This window comes from Gallus gallus, chromosome 18 (assembly GCF_016699485.2).
Source record: "Gallus gallus isolate bGalGal1 chromosome 18, bGalGal1.mat.broiler.GRCg7b, whole genome shotgun sequence".
Lineage (NCBI taxonomy): Eukaryota > Metazoa > Chordata > Aves > Galliformes > Phasianidae > Gallus > Gallus gallus.
In genome coordinates, this window is record NC_052549.1 from 1,617,297 (window position 1) to 1,635,344 (window position 18,048).

The 18,048-nt window shown below is 49.0% G+C and overlaps 1 protein-coding gene across 12 annotated transcripts in view; it reads right to left on the reverse strand.

Moving 5' to 3' along the window:
* MYOCD (myocardin) overlaps window positions 1-18,048 on the reverse strand; it is a 221,325-nt gene that overhangs the window by 192,038 nt on the left and 11,239 nt on the right. The gene's annotated exons all lie outside the window — the stretch shown is intronic.

Consider the following 18,048-nt stretch of genomic DNA (forward strand, 5'->3'; position numbering starts at 1 on the left):
TCTCCCCTGTTGCCCAGAGGTGCCTCCAAGACTGGGTACTTAGGGTTCAGAAAAGCATGCAAAAAAGGGAAGAGGCTGAAGCAAAGGAGAGTTCACCCTGCCCTGTGTTTTGAGAGTTAACAAACCCGACATTTCCAGCCCATTCCATTCATCCAGTCTTTCTCCTCCAGCTACTAAAGAGTCAAACAGGTCACATTGCTCCAGCATGGCCTCATGCTTGAGCTGCAGAGAGCTGTTTCCAAAAAGCCAACCTCCTGCCCCAACGTAATTGTGTTGGGCTTCCTTAGCTGCATCTCTTAATTGTCTAGATTTATGAGGCCTCTACTGAAATGTTGAAGACAGCATTTAGAGTCCCTCAGTTCTTGTTCAGTTTAATTCATTCCCTCTTTCCCCGGGTTGCGATTCCAGCTCAGCATGTGCAGCCCTGTCATTGCCAGCAAGCTCTTTCATTTCCAAAATGAGGCAGATCAGAATCTCTGCAACTCGATTTCTTTCCCTCGCGCGGTCTCCCTTCACCTTTTTACAGGTTGTATCATTGGTAAATTAAACGAGGGCTGGGATCTCTATTCACCAGGAGTACAGCCTGGCACAGGGAACATGAATTCCTCTGGCCAGCAGTGGTGGCATTCTTGTTTCCTGAAGGGGGAAGTCGTGTTTGCAGCCTGTATGAACTGAAGGTTTTGGTGCAGCCAGCAAACTTCATCTCCTCTGAGAGCTCATCAGTAACGTCAGTCCTACCGCCTTTGTCTCCCAGGTCTCTCCAAGCTTCTCTTTATGAGATGGACTCAGGCAGAATGTCCAAAGCTTACTGATTCAGGTCACTGGCTTCAAACAGTTCTCCACAACAAGAGAAATACCAAAAGCATTAAGTTTTATATACCCAAGGTTGGCCTTTTACCCTGAGGTATCCTCACTGAGAGGTTCCCTTGGAAAACGTCTAACAGAAGAATTGCTTGGGTGGGAGAATTCCACTTGCTTTTGCACAGTGCACATACTCATGACATAGGTGATCTGTGATACTTCCCCACAGAAAGTTTCATGTATGAATACAAAGGATCTGATGGAAGCAATATGAGCAATTTACCTCTGAACTGAGAATATATGCACGGTGCTCGGGTACGCAACTCCTACCCATGCTTAATCGTTTGCACTTTCCCAGAACTTCTGCTGCAGCCCAGCCCAGCTCTGTGGGTGGATCTGTTTGCTCTTCTCCAGGCTTCAGCACCTCTGCAAATTTGCCATCAGGAATTATCATCCCCAGCTACAGCCCACATGGGTGGCCTGAGGCACAGCCATGTTTGTGAACAACGAGTGAAGGGTTCTGTGGCACCGGCCTCAGTGCCCCAAGAACACATATCCAGGCTCCCACAGCATGCCCCGCTCACACTCAGTGATCTCTGCCTCTACTGCCCAAGGAACCTGGTAATTGCAGGTGAGCAGAGGACCATAAGCTGGAGCAGCAACAGGGATCTCAGCTGCCTCCCTGCTGGTCCCAAGAGCACCCCTCCACAGATTGGGTCTTTCAGAGCTGTGCCAGCATCTGTTCCTGTCCCATTGAGATGCAGCCATTGAACAATCCCTCTCTAATTGGCATTGTTTGCTAAAAATAAACTCCTGCTCAATGGAATGCAGCCAGGACGATGCAGCTCCCCCAGGGCTTGTGCTCCCCATCAGACCAGCCACCCTCACATATGGCTGTGATCCTGCAGCAGGAATGCCCAAGCTGCAGGCGGTGGCATGGGTGAGTACAGCCCTTCACTAGCTGGGTAAACCCTTGAGGTCTGTGACTCTGTGTCCTCCAGGTGCAAGTGCTTACACAACCTGTGGGATTTGCAGCAGCCCATGAGTACCCAGCATAGAGCTGCTCCCTCTCTAACCAAGAAGAGGAATGTCCCACACAGTTCCTTGGCTGGTGACTCTAGGAAGTCGTGGACCCTGTCCCCAGCAGTGGCTGTGTGGCATTGGGCAACCAGCACAGAGACTCTCCTGTCCAAATGAGAGGAGGAAGTCCGTCAGCAAACTCCATATGCTGAATTTTCTAAAACTAACTATAAATGGTAAAAACTCAAAGTCCTGCTTTCTCTGGAGGTTTTCAAGCAAAATAACCCCATGAACGGCAGCTTCAACTTTTATTCGGATGAGAAAACATTCTTTTATTTTGACATCATCTGTGTCCATTTTTATCATAGGGATAAAGTATCTTTTATCTGGACATAATGCATCAAGTTGCAGAATGAGTCATACGTGAATCTATACAATTGAGCTGATGTGCTGTGCCTTGGTGAGCAGAAGTCTAAATGTCACACTGGAGGTACATGGTAATAAACAGGCACCTCTGCTCTCCAGGCAAGGGGAGTGCCTTGGTTGGAGTGGCAGAGGAAGCTGTTAGCATCATTTCACTGACACTCATGGGAGGCAGCTGGAGAGCTGGGCATGGACCAGGATGCATCAGTGTACCTTCCTCACACCTACTTAATTTAGTGGTGATGCAGAGTTTATTGATCTCCTGCAGATTTTGTTACACACGTTGACATGCGGGCAGGTGTTTTAATTGGGAGTTGCTGTGGGCTGATGCTCTGTCAGTGAGGACCTGTGGAGTTTTGAGCCAAAGGATGCTTGTGCTCCCCACACCCAGTGTCAGACAGCAGATGAGCTTGGGGGTTAGAGGCCACCAGGACACGTCTGCAGTGCTTGTATGGGAGGGCTGCCCTTGCACACACTGCAGAGCTCTGCTTGCACACACTGCAGAGCTGTGCCATAAATGTCAGAATGCTGAAGTAAAGCCAAATTCCTTCCTTGATTGCCTCATGGCTCATGGTCCAGAACCACCTTTGCAGGCAGGTGTTTCTTCTCTGTTCAAGCCCTTTATTGTCTGGGCAGGGTTGGACAGGAACATCCATCCACGCACCATGTGGGCTCTGGAGTGTTCACAGAATCATAGAATGGCTTGGGTTGGAAGGGACCCCAAGGATCCAACTGGTAGATCAACTACTAGATCAGATTGCCCAGGGCTCCAAAGTGTCCCCATAGTGTTGCTACAGACAGCTTGTGGCTACACAGCTCTTGCCCTCCTATGGGCAGCAACCACAGCCCCGCTTCTCCTTTTCCTAAACAGACAGTTGAGGGTGAAGAAAAAGAGGATTCCAGAGCTTTATGACAAGTCATTTCCTTGAGGCTTCCTGCACCTGTCCTTTGCCACCATTCAAGGTCCATACAAGACCATAGGCAGGGCAGGGCAGCATGGCATGCCTACTGCTTTGGGCACAGTGTCACTACAGTGTGTGGTCTTCGTTTAGTTGACTCCTCTGGAAGTTACATACCAGACAGGAGTAAGAGTGACACATGAATCTAACCAGGTTGTGCTCCCCAACGGCAGGAGATACATCAAAACTAAGTCCTATACAAACCATCAGATGAGCCCATGGTTCCCTTTGTAATCAAGGCTCATGAGCAAGAGGCAGAGCTCAGCTTCGTAGAGAAGAGGCAGCTCAGTGGTAGAAACCAGTCACTTATCCAAAGTTGTCAAACCACTATGCCAGGGGCAGTGGTGCTACAAGTCCTCTGTCCCTTTGGCCAGCCAAACCTCCTGGGTCATCATGGTGGGAGCTGGCTGCAAGCTGGGCATTGAACTGCCCTGGAGATTGGAGGAATTTGCTGCTGGTGGTTGACCACTGCCATAGGAGTGACACACAGCTGTCACTAAGTGTTCTCCACTCATACATATCAAGTGAAGATCCCTTCTGCTTTTCTGTTTCCCTCTCAAATACCAACAGAAAAAGACACTACAAAGGAAAGTCATTCTCTCAAGGATTCAGCTCTTCCATGCTCAACCTTCTCTGCCCAGCTCTTCTCAGAAAATGGGATGTCTGGGGAACCCTGGTGTAAGCAAGGTGACCACCATGGCAGAGGACATCGCACCAGATGCTGTAGGAACTGCCAGTTTGGATCCCATGTGAGCCCAGATCAGGAGAGAGGAATACCTGCTCTTTGTCTCTGTGTTTTGTTATTCCCTTGCAAGACTTTGTTATTAGTCAAACAACAGAGAAGGAAATGAAGAAATAAACCAACATGCTTTTAGCTACAAACTGATTCAGCCACCTATACGTGGGTTTGGGGGGCTTGTAGAGGCAAGAGTGGTTTCTGGATGAGTGGGTGAGGGCTGGAATGAACTCCTCTGATCCGAGGAACCTTCAAGAGCCATTCTAGATCTGCCAGTGATTGGCCACTAGCTGTTCAGTTGTGGGGACCATGGGAGCCAGAACTGTGGATCTTGCCCATAGAACCACAGTTGGGTTAACAGCAGTGTCAGCTCTGACACAGCTCACCAGGGCCTGGGCACAGCTGGGCACCTCCCAGGAGGCCACCAGGTAGGGGCACTAAGCCAGCGGTCCCCCCCAGCTCCCAGATACAGCATGACTTGGCTCTTAGTTCTCCCCAGAATGGTCTTGTACTCCCCAGGGCCCTCGCCTACCCCTCTCAGGACTCCTACAAAGCCAACGGATTAAAATTCAAAGGTGAAAGCAAAGCAGGAAACACTTTGATACCAGGAGACGGACCAGCCGAGGAATGTTACAGGATTTTTCCATGGCTGTTTCTTCTCAAGCATGTACACAAGCAGCACTGGATTATGCAACTTAGCATCAGTGCTTTTTAGCTGTTCAAAGCAGAGGAGAAGCGGGCACTATTTAGAATACCCCTCTCCTTAAATCAAGCTGAGAAATGTGCACTGGCATGAGCTGCAGGATTTGCACACTGTGCCAGTTCCAAGTGTTTCCACTAATTTGTACGATGCAGTATCTTTCCAAGAATAAGGGAAGCTCTGAAAGCCCATGGCTGTCTAATAACATGCAGTGAGATGGGAGTATATGTGGTGAGGGTGGGTGGTAAAATCCTTGTCGGCATATCATGTCTGAAAAGTCAGGCTGGGAGGAGACTGATAAATCACAGAACCATAGAATATCTTGAGTTAGAAGTGACCCACAGGGATCATCGAGTCCAAGCCCTGGCCCACACAGGACTACCCAAAACTCAAACCCTGTGTCTGAGAGCCCTTCCAATTAGGAGGTGAAGGATGCTCCTGAGGGAACCAAAATGTCTCTCTGCAGACTCAGAGACTGCAGAAAGCCTGGCCCAACGTGGATATCTGGTGGAAGGACCGTGCCTGCTGCACTCCTCGTGCTGTTCAGTAGCGCTCACATCTCTCATCCTAGAAATCATCACTAGCAGCTTGGAGTCATCATACATGCAAACCTCTAGAGGGAACATGGGAGTTCTGCTGCCCATGCACAATGCAGCTGCTGCAAATTTGGCTTCCCTCCCTCCTGAAGTTCAAGGCAGGAGTGGGACCACAGCTCCCCACGGTTCCCGATGAGGGAGGATTAGTGCGAGCAGCTTCTGCAGGTTACATCAGTTTTTCTCCTGCTGGGCTGCTGCTTTCCCACTGACCTAGAGAGGAGCTCAGCCGACATTCCTGCACGAGCTGTGCGCTGAACACACCACACACAGCTGAGCTGAGCATCTGTGCTCTCCCAGCCTTAAGATCTGAACAATGGAACAGAGCTGCGCAGCACAGCATCCCTCCCCTGCATCCCACCTCCAGCCTTTCCCCAGCATTCTGCAGCTACTACAATTCCTGCAGTTACAGGAGCCTGGTTTCGTACTGAGCACTGGACAGCAAAAGCACATGGCAAGCTGTAGATCAGCCCCTCAGCTTTCATACAAGGCTGCTGTGAAGGAACTGACCCTGCAGACACCGGTGGAGCTCAGCACTGGATAGCAGCACCTAGCTTAGTGCTTCCAGCCTGCCCAGCCTCCTGGGGACCACACCACGCTGGCCCGGCCTTTATTTTTAGTTTCTCCTTATCATTATGGAGTCGGCTGCCAGCTGCTCCCTTCAGTACAGTGCAGGACAAATAATCAGCCCTGGCAGCGACCACACTGGCAGCAGAGCCAGGGCTGGCGAGCCAGGCGAGTATGCACCCTGCTGTCCTCTGCTTGGTAGGGGCTCCTCTGCACACAGGCATCCCCTGGGTGCTCACCATGTTCACACACAGCACATCCCTGCAGGAAAACTGTTTCACTTGCAAGTGCTATGGAAAAGGACTGGAAAACCATGCATGTGCAAAGCCATCTCCAGCAAAGAAGTCCTCAGGACACTGCCCTAAGGTTTAGGATGCTTAGCGTACAGAGCTTGTGGATTGTGCCCCAGTCCTGCTCTAGGCAGAGCTGCCAGGCATCACTGCTCTCCCTGCTGGGACCTGAACAGTGAGGGCTCTGGATCACCTGCCTTGGCTGAGTGCTTGGAGGGAGGAGTATGGAGCCAATAGAGAGGGCACCTTTGGGCATGCAGCAGGGACCCTGGGCTGTGATGCAAAGCCACTGGTGGGCACAGGTCACCCTAAAAAAGGCATAGCAAAGTTGTTCCCAAATAAAGTGGGGATCATGCAGACTACAGCATACCCCATGGGCAAAGTAGTCTTCATTGTACACTGAAAGTCAGTGAAGAAAGTTGTGTTTCCACATAATACAAGAGCCACAATGCCAGGCAGTGAACAAAGATCAGGGATCTCCAGTGGGATCATGACTGTCTGTGTGCCTCAAACAGCAAATACAAACATGGCTAAATGCTGAGGTTCAGCAGGGCTTTTGGTATGAGGGGCAGAGTGAGAAGCACGGGTTGTGGCAGGAGCAAACTTAACTCAGACACCTCCAAGCAGTCAAGAGCTGCAGCTGCTGAGAGTAGAGGCAAAAGGTGCTCTGAAAATGGAGCTACAGGCTGGGATGTCCAGGGAGGGAGGTGCCCCACAAGCCAAGTAGTACTGGCCATGAGCTCTGAGGAAGGTAAGGTGAAAAAAGAGTTTCAGAGAAGCTTAGGTATCTTCTGCATCACCTCCTAGAGGAGCCCAGGAAAAGCCACCTCCTGCAGCAAAGATCTCCTGCTTTGGGCCAACACGAGGGAGGAACAGAGAAAGCTAAAACCCCAATGAAATCACAGGAGGTCCCTTGTGGTTCCTGGCTCAGGCTGACATAGATCTATTTCAGCTGAATGCAAGATTATCTTGACAGCTTGAAAGCTGTGCTTGGGCACAGCTCATGAACAACACAGCGTGTAGCTATGGGAGACACTAAATCACAGCCTGGTGGACATGGGATACCAAATAAGTGAACAGGAGATAAGAGACCATAATACAGGTGTGGCTCACTTTGACAAATGCCTTCAAGATGGCAATTCAAGGCCTCATTATTATAGCCATACCACAAGCAAGACCTTGATTAATGGATGACTCAGTGGACTTCAAATTGCTACCTCATCCCACAGCACCTCACAACTCTCAATAGAGTTCAGAGAAGTCAGGCTGGTGGACAAGTCACAATGCCAGGACCACGGAGACTCTAGGGCCAAAGCTGTTCCATCCTAGAGTGAGAAGTAACAACTCCACCTCCATGAAACAAGGCAAAGCACAAGTTATATCCAACATGACTTCTGGGCAGAAAAGGGAATTCCAGAATCAACAAGACTTTGAACCTCCCTGATAGTCTGCGCTTTCCCAAGGTGGCAAATATGCTGCAGTTTCTGCAGCCAGCAAGTTCTTCACCCATTCCCTGTTTCTGCCTGACCCATCCAAACAGGCAGCCTTCCCATAGCCCCATCCCTTGGGCAAAAGCAAAATGCTGCTGGTTCTGCCTTCCATCCTACTCCTTGAGTCAGCCACCATGCTTTTCTTCTCTTCTCACCTCTGCAGAGCTGGGTCATCAAAAGGGAGAGGACAAGACCATGGAAAGAACACAGAACAGATGCAACATGTTGATGGAAAACTGTCCAGGATGAGCAACATGGGGCTGGGGAGCAGCTGGAATCTAAGCATCCTCGGGGAACCACATCAGACTGTAGCAAGACCATTACCTTGCTCAGGAATTGAGGAAGCACTGTGAATGGGACGTTCCCACATGGCCAGGCACCAGCTGCCCACACCATTGGGTCTGTAGGCACATAGTAAGCCCAGCGGGCTGCTCTCTGGGCTGTGGATACCGGGTTGGGTCAGAGTCCTCAAAGCAGCTCTTAAGGAGTGTCCATGCTATGACCTGTGAGATTTGTTAGTGGGTTGTGGATACTCTATCAGGGCTTATATTTTATCATATCACTTAGAGCAGCCCTGGTATCAGCAATGCTTAGACAAGAGGCATCTCTGGATCTGCAAGTAATGGTTCTTTTTCAGCCTTGCTGGGGCCAGCCCTTTCTCAGGTGGCTCAGCTGTGCCCTTGGACCAGCAATCCCAACCAGAAAGAGTCTTTAAATGGTGAGATTTGAAGGTGCCAGCATTTAACTCAACTGCTTCTCTTAATTTTTGCTTTCTTGCCAGTCCTCTTGTTTTACAGACAGGACATATCACATTTTCTAATTGCTTGTGGATTCTCTGGCCAGGACCAGCATACAGTTTTCCGCCATTAATAACAGACATGGAGCCATATCTCCACCAGTGTCTACCTCCCTTGCCCATTGCTACCTCCCCTTCAGGTGTATCTCTGCCAGAAAAGATTTGGGATCTGTGGCAAACTCCAAGGCTTCCCAATTGCCCTTGGCCTCCTCTGCTGATCTCCAACCCCAACAGAGTGACTATTTGCTTGCTCAGTGCAAGTTTATCCTGGAAGCCCTCATCGATACTCAGCCACATTCGTCACTTGAGTCTCTGCAGTTCCTCTGCCAGTTCAGGTGGGGTTTCTTGCTTTCTCCCTTTTCTCCCAGCTCTGAGCTCTGTTTGGGCCAGCTCAAAGGGATGCCTGGCTCCAAGCCACACATCAAGAGCTGGTATCAGATCTGGATCACTGAGTCTCTTTTTTATGGGGATAAGTTTGGCAGCAATTGGTCCACTCAAGCTGACTGCTAAAACCTCTCCTCACTGCTGGTTTTCCCAGCCATTCATTGCACTGGGATACTAAACCAAGCTGGGGGTGCCTCCTGGGGAGATTTCACTTGAGGGAATGGTCTCTGAGCCCATGTGGGAAGAACAGTTCTGCACGTCCTGTACCAGCAGGAACCACTGCAAATGTCAGATCCTGCCCATCTCCACCTCCTAGGACTCTTCCTGGCTGGCACTCATGCAAATCTTCTATGAAAACCTCCAAAGCAATCTTTAGCACTTCTGGTGATGTCTCTATTGCTTCCTCTACAGCTCCTCTCCATTCCTGGGGCTCCTCTGGATCTTTTTTTTGCAAATATTCCCATTGTATGTCTTAATTTCTTTCGCCAACAATATCAACTCACAGAGGGCTCCCTCCAGTTGTGCATATGTGTAGCCAAACTCTAGGCTCAAACTGTTAGAAGGAAACATTAACAATTGGTTCAGATATTTCTTTCTCATAGTCTTAGTTGTTTACTGGGAAGTGTGCACAGGATCCTGGTTTTCTGCAAATGCTGAGCATCAAATCACAAAGAAAACTCACTGTACTGACAACCTCCAGCTTTTCCTGAGCCACTGCTCTTCCCAAAAAGTTCTCGTTTGGGGAATTCTGCCATTCTGTTCCAGCCTAACAAATGCCAGAGCATGCTGCTGATAATCCAGTGGAAAGTCACAGCAAAAATGACAACATTCATCAAAAAAATATTTACAAGATACCACTTTTTGAAGAAAACTTGTATTACTGAAAGGACAGAGTAACAGGAGATGAGACAGATGACTGTGCACAGTCAATAAGAACACACTGTAGGTTCAGGGTATACTACAGCAAACTAAAATACCACATGGCTGACCAGGTCAGCTATGCTAGGACTGCTCTGTACTGACCCTAAGCCAAGGGGATCAAAGAAATTTGCACATTCTCTCTATTATTTTTTTTTTTAAAGTATAAGCATGGTACACCCAGTTCCAGAAAGTTGGGCATAGATCACGGAGATGTCCCCTCTGGAGGAATGTACTCTTCACATTTCTTGGTTATCGTTCCAATTATTTTTCTTTTTCCAATTAGAAAAAAAACAAACATCACAGATGAAAGCCACTGTGCTGCAATCAGTATCTCTCAGCAATCTGCACTCTGAATCCCAGTAATTCAGAGTGAACTACCTTACAAGACAGAAGTAGCAAGTCCCCAACCACCCATTTGAGCACAGGAAATTCCTGATTAAACTTGTAAGAAACCAGGCTATTGCTAAGGATGTGCAGAGTTCATGTACCCAGACAAGCCAGATGCTACCTTAAAACACCCCCAAAGTTCCCAAGATGGGTTAGCATCCACAGATACCTTGTAGAGAAAGCATTCAAAGGGCTAAAGGCACTGTTCTGTCCCTTATTCTTTAGGATTTATATTTAATTTTGTTATAGACAGCATCACAGTGTTGGTGGGAAAAGGCCTCTGAGGGACCGGCTCACCTGGAGGTGCCCTGGTCCCCTCTCCCAGCAGGGAAGATGAAATCAGGGAGGACCAAGCAGTCACTGGTTTTGTACAGTCACATCCTCAGGTCCTGGCAACAGCAGACACCTCACCCTGGCAAATGGCGTGTTCATCCCCTGGGCCCTAAGGATATCTCAAGGGATAAAAGCCAGTGGCTTTGTCTGAAGTGTCCTTGTCCTTCTCAAGCACTCCCAGAAGCTAAGGAGGACAAGGAGCAGGGCACCTCCTGTTCATGCTGGGAGAGAGAGCAGCCTCACATCTCCTGGAGCCACAGCTGTAGGCATCTATGGGTGCCTTCTGAGCAGGTGAAGGGTAACTATAGGCCAATTCATTAACTGTCTCCATGGGAGCTACTGGTCACAGGACTGGGATTTTCAAGAGGCCACAACAGCAGCAGGAGATGGATCAGCGGATCCCACAAGACCGTCATGTAAGCTAGTGTCTGCAGTGGTAGATCAGAGGTGAGGGAGTCCAGCAGGGCTATGAGGTCTCTCTCTGGGTTGCTTTCCCCTCTGATTTTGTCTCCTTTGGGGCAGGATGCCCCGTGCACAAGGACCACACGTTGGTCAGCACCAGGCCAGAGCGCACCATCCGCACACACGGCCCAGCACTGCAGCTAAGAGCAGGTCTGCGGCCCTGTGCGTGCATGGTGACAACATGGTGTCAAGATCAAGAATGGCCCATGGGTCATGACCACAAGCAGCACCGTGAGCTGTGCTACCCCATCCTCCAGCACCCCTGGCAGAGGAGCGGGGCTGAACGGTTCCAGGTGCTCCTGGGAAGGCCGCGTGGTGTGGCAGGCCCTGAAAGCAAGGCCTCAGCAGGCTGGCCCTGCAGCTGGGCCTGGTGAGCATTGCGTGCTGTCCCAGCATGTGCCATGCTCACTCTGTGTCTCCCTGTGCCTTCGGCAGCCCCTGCAGTGCTGCTAAATGCAGAGCATCTTTCCAGGCCTGCTCCTTGCCAGCAGGCTCTGTGTGAGGCCAGCGCAGTTTGCTTGCACAAGACAACAGAAAGTGATTTTTACACTCGACAACAATGAAGTATTCTTGCATATAACAACAAATATGTGCTTGCCAAACTTGATGCCTGTTGGAGAAGCCCTTAAATCCACCAGCTGCCTCCCACCCTATCCCAAGGGGGGCATGCAATGATCTGCCTGTGTTCTGGTCCTGCCTGGCGAGGGACATTCTGGGTGAGATGTTCATGCCCTGTGGGAAAGCAGCCATCTCAAACCACAGCGGGGAATGCGAGCCAAGAGATGTTATTGTGGTTTGATGGTGGAGAGGAAGACAGAGAGGACTGAGAGAAGGAGAGGCGGGCAAGGTCTGCATGGTGAGCCCCGGCCCCAGCCGAGGCCATGCCAGCGGGGTGAAGTTGAGCCTGGCATCCAACCACCTCACACCAAGGCACTGCACAGGGACAGGCAGGGGCCAGCCCAAGCTGTGTTGTCGTGACTGGGCATTTCAAATGACATCACACAGGCTTTCCAGGAATGTTTGGAGTATTTCATTTCTTTCCCATCCCAGTAGCGTCATAGAGCTAAGATCCACTGAACAGGCCTCAGCCTTGTTTGCTGCACTTCACGCCATGCTGTGGGGCTGGAAATATTGCTGGGAAACTGATTTGGCTGGATTTTATCATAACTGCCAGACTGGAAATTGTAGGTACATTTGGCAGTGTCCCTCAGGGCCACATGTGGTTCCCACATTGCAGGAGGCACAACCCAAGGAATGCTGAAAGATAGCCTGGCACTGCCAGAAGCCCATCTAGAACAAAAGCTCCACCTCATCCACCTGTCCAAGTAACTACAAAAAAAAACCCCATACATAATAAACCCCAGAAACTGCACACAGGGAGCTTCAGACTGAACAAATTGAACATCATCACTTCTCATTGCTTTTTTAAAGGTCTATCTTTTCTGGTCTATAACTGAAAAATGCCACTGATAAAACACTTGTATTCAAACAAAGCCACCTGGTTTTGATTCTGATACTTGTGTTCAATGAAATGATGATGGTGATGATGATTATTTTTCCAGAACAGATCTTTCCCTGTGTAAAACACCCATTTCAGTGAAACCCTTTTGTTCAGTGCCTGCTGTGAGGAGCTGTGGAGGTGGCTGAGGACCAAACCCTGGGGTAGGCAGCCTCCCATACCAGGCACACTGTGACACTGCCACACGAGAAACATGTTGGCTTTCCTACTGCAGCCAGCCCCAGCTTGGCCCCAACCATGGCAGCAACAGGGCTGGCGCTCTGTTAGTCGGCATGGGTTCCCCCTCCCCTTGTACGATGCTCACCCTGGCTATGGCTAAGAACACTCAGGCAAATATCCATAGGTGGTATTTATAAATTCAGAATATGTTTATACTGTGATCATATATTGCATTTCTTTAAAAAATTTACGATTATAAATTACATTTAAAATATAATTTTGGCACTCAGCCAGAGATGGACTTCAGCAGGACACAGAGACGCTTCGGCTGGACTCAGCACGGCAAAGTGTGAGTTTACCATACCTGCCTTGATGTCACATGGTGCAGGAACACATGGCCCAGGGCATCATGAGGGTGTGCGTACAGTAGACACCCCACTCCTAAATGTCTGGCCTATAAATGCCAGAATCTTCCCGTACGGAACTAAAAACATTTATTCTGGAAGAGCCCAGAGGCTCATGGCTAAAGGCAATAAATACAGATTTAATTTCATAGTTAATGCCCTGTCCAGGGTAAAACGCTCATTTTTAATATCGTTGCCTGCGACCTGACATTACCAACAAGATGTTGCAATACAATATCTGAGTCATTGCGCAGGAGATAATGGTATTTTCTTGAGTTCAATCTGGAGGAGAGCTGGCCCCATTAATCAGACTTGAAAAAGCAATGCCAAAGAGTCTGCCAGAGAGTCTGTCTGGCCTACTCCAAGCACGTTACGTGACCCAGGGCTGTAGGGAGAGGGGGGAGAGTGTGAGCAGACCTGGATGTCACAGTGGGGGCTCTCCTGGCCCATGGGCACTGCCTTTTTGGGGTCAGCCAAGAGGCTCCTGGGTTTGGGGTGCAGGGACAAGGGAGCAGCCGCATCCCTCCAGCTCTGCCTTTGCTTTCATGCTACCCCCAAAAGATGTGGTACCCCATAGTACAACCAGGGGACCTCAGCACAGACAGATGAGGAGTCCGAGTGACATGGAGGAACTCGTCAAAGTGAAAGGTCCATCAGCAGGCCTGAAAGTCCCATGGCTGAACGTCCCAGGGGGGCCAACCACAGAATACAACATTTGGTGGAGTGACTGAGGCAGCAATGTCCATTGTGGACAGGTCAATAAACACTCCTAGGTAGGGACATGGGGAAGGAAAGCAATGAGGAAACATCCAATGGAAGGAATACTGCCATTAAGAGCATGAACAGGTCTTGTAGGTCTCCACAAGGGAGAAAGCTGAGCAAGAGATGGATGGGGACTGGGAGGAAAACCTTCCTGGGCTGCCTTGAGCTCTGGGAGTGCTAATGGAGCTCAAGAGGACTGGAGAAAACCAGAAGCTCTCTTGGGAATAACGGGTTTTCTTTTCTGCAGGCAGGCAGCAGTGGCTCCAGTTATCCTGCAGCACCAGTGTGGGAGGCAGACCTCTCTGGCAGAGAGCTCTTGAATCTGGCAGGCAAAACCAGGATCTTTGCAGAAATATGCAATGCACTTTTAACACTGAGCACTATTGGCCCATTGGACCAACTTGCCTAGTGATGCAGAAGATTTGCTTTCAGCAGAAAGGCTTTAATTCAAGATTGGGTATCTCATTGTAAAATAAATGTTTTTTCTTGACCAGAATTTACAGAGGGATGCCGGGATCAGCAGATGAAAGTCCCTGGCCTGCTGTGCAGATGTCAGAGTAGATGATTCTTTCTGCCTATGAAAGTCAGTAAATGGCTCTGCAGAAAGTCAAGGCGTGAATGAAAAAGTGACTCATGAGAATGAGACACGTCAACTGCTGAAACTGTACCTCCAGAGGCAGTGTGCCATGGCTGGGAAGAGCAGAGTCTGTAAGACAGAACTCAGCACACCCTGGGGTCTATGTCAGAGGAGGGATGAAGGAAAGCACCGTGTTTGTCAAGGCTCCATACAAGCCAACTGCCTTGATGGGGAGGTACAGAGTTAGAGACTGTGCTGAAACCTCATTACCTGCCTGGATGGTACCCTGTTAGTGGGCATGACCTCAGAGACCCAAATCTATAGTCTGAGTGTCCAGCTGCAATTTGTGAAGAGTTACTCTCAGCACCACAGTTAAGAGAAGATGAGAGCCCACAGACCATCATCTAAGCTCTGCGCACATTTCAGTAAAAAGCAAGAGATTGATGATGGATACCCATTTGCAGATAATTCCACAGGACACATCAGTGACTCACCATGACCCAGACACTCTTCTGCTCCCCAGCCTGAGTAATGCACTTGATAAGTCAGAAGGAAGGGATGCCATCCAGAGGGACTTGATAAACACAAAATGTGGACCCTCGTGAACCTAATGAGGTTCAACAAAGCAAAGTGCAAGGTTTTCCACTTGGGTCACGGTAATTGCAGGTATGTAAAGAGATTGTGATAAGTACTCCTTGAGAGTAGCCCTGCTGAGAAAGACTTGGGGGGCCTGGTAGATGAGAAACTTAACATGAGCCATCAGCGTGCACTGCAGCCTGGAAGGTCAGTGGTTAATGTGGGCTGCATCAGAAGAGGGGTAGACAGCAGGGCAAGGGAGGGGATTGTCCCTCTCTACTCTGCCCTCCTGAGGCCCCAGCTGGAGTACTGCATCCAGGTCTGGGGCCCCAACACAGAAAACATGTTGAGCTTTTGAAAAGGGTCCAGAAGAGGGCCATGAAGATGCTCAGAGTGCTGGAGCACCTCACCTATGAAGACAGGCTGAAGGAACTGGGCTTGTTCAGTCTTGAGAAGGGAAGGCTGGTGGAAGACCCCACTGTGGCCTTCCAATATTTCAAGGGAGTTTAGTAACATGAGGGAAATCAACTTTTTACGTGGGTAGACAGCGATAGGATAAGGAGAAATGCTTTTAAACTTAAGGAAGGGAGATTTAGATTAGATGTCATGGGAAGTTTTTAACAGAGAGAGTGGTGAGGTGCTGGAACAGACTGCCCAGAGAGGCTGTGGATGCCCCATCCCTGGAGGTGTTTAAGACCAGGTTGGATGGGGCCCTGGGCAGCATGATACAGTATGTGATCTAGCAGCTGGGAATCCTGACTGCAGTGGGAGGATTGGAACTTGATGACCATTGAGCTCTGTTCCAACCCAAAACATTTTATGATTCCATGATGCTATGAATCTATGATTTGGCGATCTATGGACATCTGCCTGCCATGAGCTGAGCACCTCAGCAGGGACATTCTCACCATAGGCATCCTGCTCAGAATGACTGTCAAATGCTTATTCAAAAGTTTTGTCAATGAAATGTGGTATTCTAGACACCAAATTCATGATTTCAATAGGAAATATTCATTTCCCATTGGAAATAAAAAATAAAATAAAATAAAATAAAATAAAATAAAATAAAATAAAATAAAATAAAATAAAAAATAAAATAAAAAATAAAAAACGAAGTTGGCTTCTCAGTTAAACCTGAACAACTTCAAGGTGATAAAAGAGGGTTATTAGGGAAATGTGGAAAATTAAAAAAAAAGTTTTCATAGAATCCTAGGATGTCCTGGGTTGAAAAGGACCACAGTGCTCACTGAGTTCCAACCCCCTGCTATGTGCAGGGTCGCCAACCAGCAGCCCAGGCTGCCCAGAGCCACATCCAGCCTGGCCTTGAATGCCTGCAGGGATGGGGCATCCACAGCCTCCTTGGGCAACCTGTTCAGTGCGTCACCACCCTCTGGGAGAAAAACTTCCTCCTAATATCCAACCTAAACCTTCCCTGTCCCAGTTTAAAACCATTCCCCCTTGTCCTATCACTATACACCCTCATAAACTGCCGTTCTCCCTCCTGTTTATCCACTCCCTTCAAGTACTGGAAGGCCACAGTGAGGTCTTCCCGGAGCCTTCTCTCCTCCAAGCTAAACAAGCCCAGTTCCCTCAACCTTTCCTCATAGGAGAGGTGCTCCAGCCCTCTGATCATCTTAGTGGCCCTCCTCTGGACCCACTCCAAGAGCTCCATGTCCTTTCTGTGGTGGGGGCCCCATGCCTGGACACAGTACTGCAGATGGGGCCTCACAAGAGCTGAGTAGAGGGGCACAATCACCTCCCTCTCCCTGCTGGCCACCTCTTTTTAATGCAGCCCAGCACACAGTTGGCCTTCCGGGCTGCAGGCACACACTGCTGGCTCATGTCCAGCTTCTTGTCCACCAGGACCCCCAAGTCCTTCTCCACAGGGCTGCTCTCAAGGAGATCTTCCCCCAGTCTGTATAACTACCTGGGATTGCCCCGACTCGAGTGCAGCACTCTGCACTTGGCCTTATTGAACCTCATTAGGTTTTCACTTCTCCAGCCTGTCCAGGTCCCTCTGGATGGCTTCCCTTCCTTCCAACATACTGACTGCACCACTCAGCTTGGTGTCATCTGCAAACTTGCTGAGGGTGCACTCAGTGCCACTGTCTATCGTTGATGAAGATGTTAAAGAGCACCGGTCCCAAGACTGACCCCTGAGGGACACCGCTTGTGACTGGCCTCCACCTGACACAGAACCACTGATCACAACCCTTTGGCTGCGTCCAGACAACCAGTTCCTAATCCATCGAACAGTCCATCCTTGAAATCCACACCTCTCCTATTTAGGGAGAAGGATGTGGTGAGGGACCATGTCAGAGGCCTTGCAGCAGTCCAGGTAGATGACATCCACCACCCTTCCCCTGTCCACCGAAGCTGTCACTGCATCATAGAAGGTCACCAGATTGGTCAGGCACGGTTTGCCCTTGGTGAAGCCATGCTGGCTGTCTCAAATCACCTCTTTGTCTCCTATGTGCCTTATAGGAGGATCTGCTCCATGATCTTCCCAGGCACAGAGGTGAGGCTCACCGGCCTGTAGTTCCCCGGGTCTTCCTTTCTCCCTTTCTTAAAAAGAAGAGTAATGTTTCCCTTTTTCCAGTCACCGGGGGCTTCACGGTTTTGGACTAAATGTCTGAAACTTCAGTTGCCAAAAGAGACAATGCCATCTTCACAGCTCTGGACTTCAGGCAAGCCCCACTTTACTCAAATTAATATACACTTTGACCAAAAAAAAAAAAAAAACCCAAACTTTTTATGAAAACATCTTTTCTAAGGAACAATTCCCATTTCCCAGTTTTGTGACCCTAAAATGCATGCCAAATGTCTCTAAGAGTCAATGTTTTATTTTATTTAACTGAAAAGCAGAATGGCTGTAAAGTGAGTATTTAAAGTGAAGCTCTGTTCTGAAAATACATCCACTTAACGCTAAAAAGATTCGGTTTCACAGAGCTGAAAACAATTACGAAGCGAATCAATTGGGAGAAGTATTTAATCAGAAAAATGTGAATGCTAACTGGGAATTGTTGAAAAACATTTTACGTGTTGCCCCAAAACCACAATCCCACAATTGAGAAAGAAGGCAACATTGGTTAAAAAAAAGACTCTGGCTTGTGAAAGAAGTGAAGACAACTGTGAAAAATAAGAAAACCATATATAACTTAAGAAAGGGGAAACTGATAATAATGAATG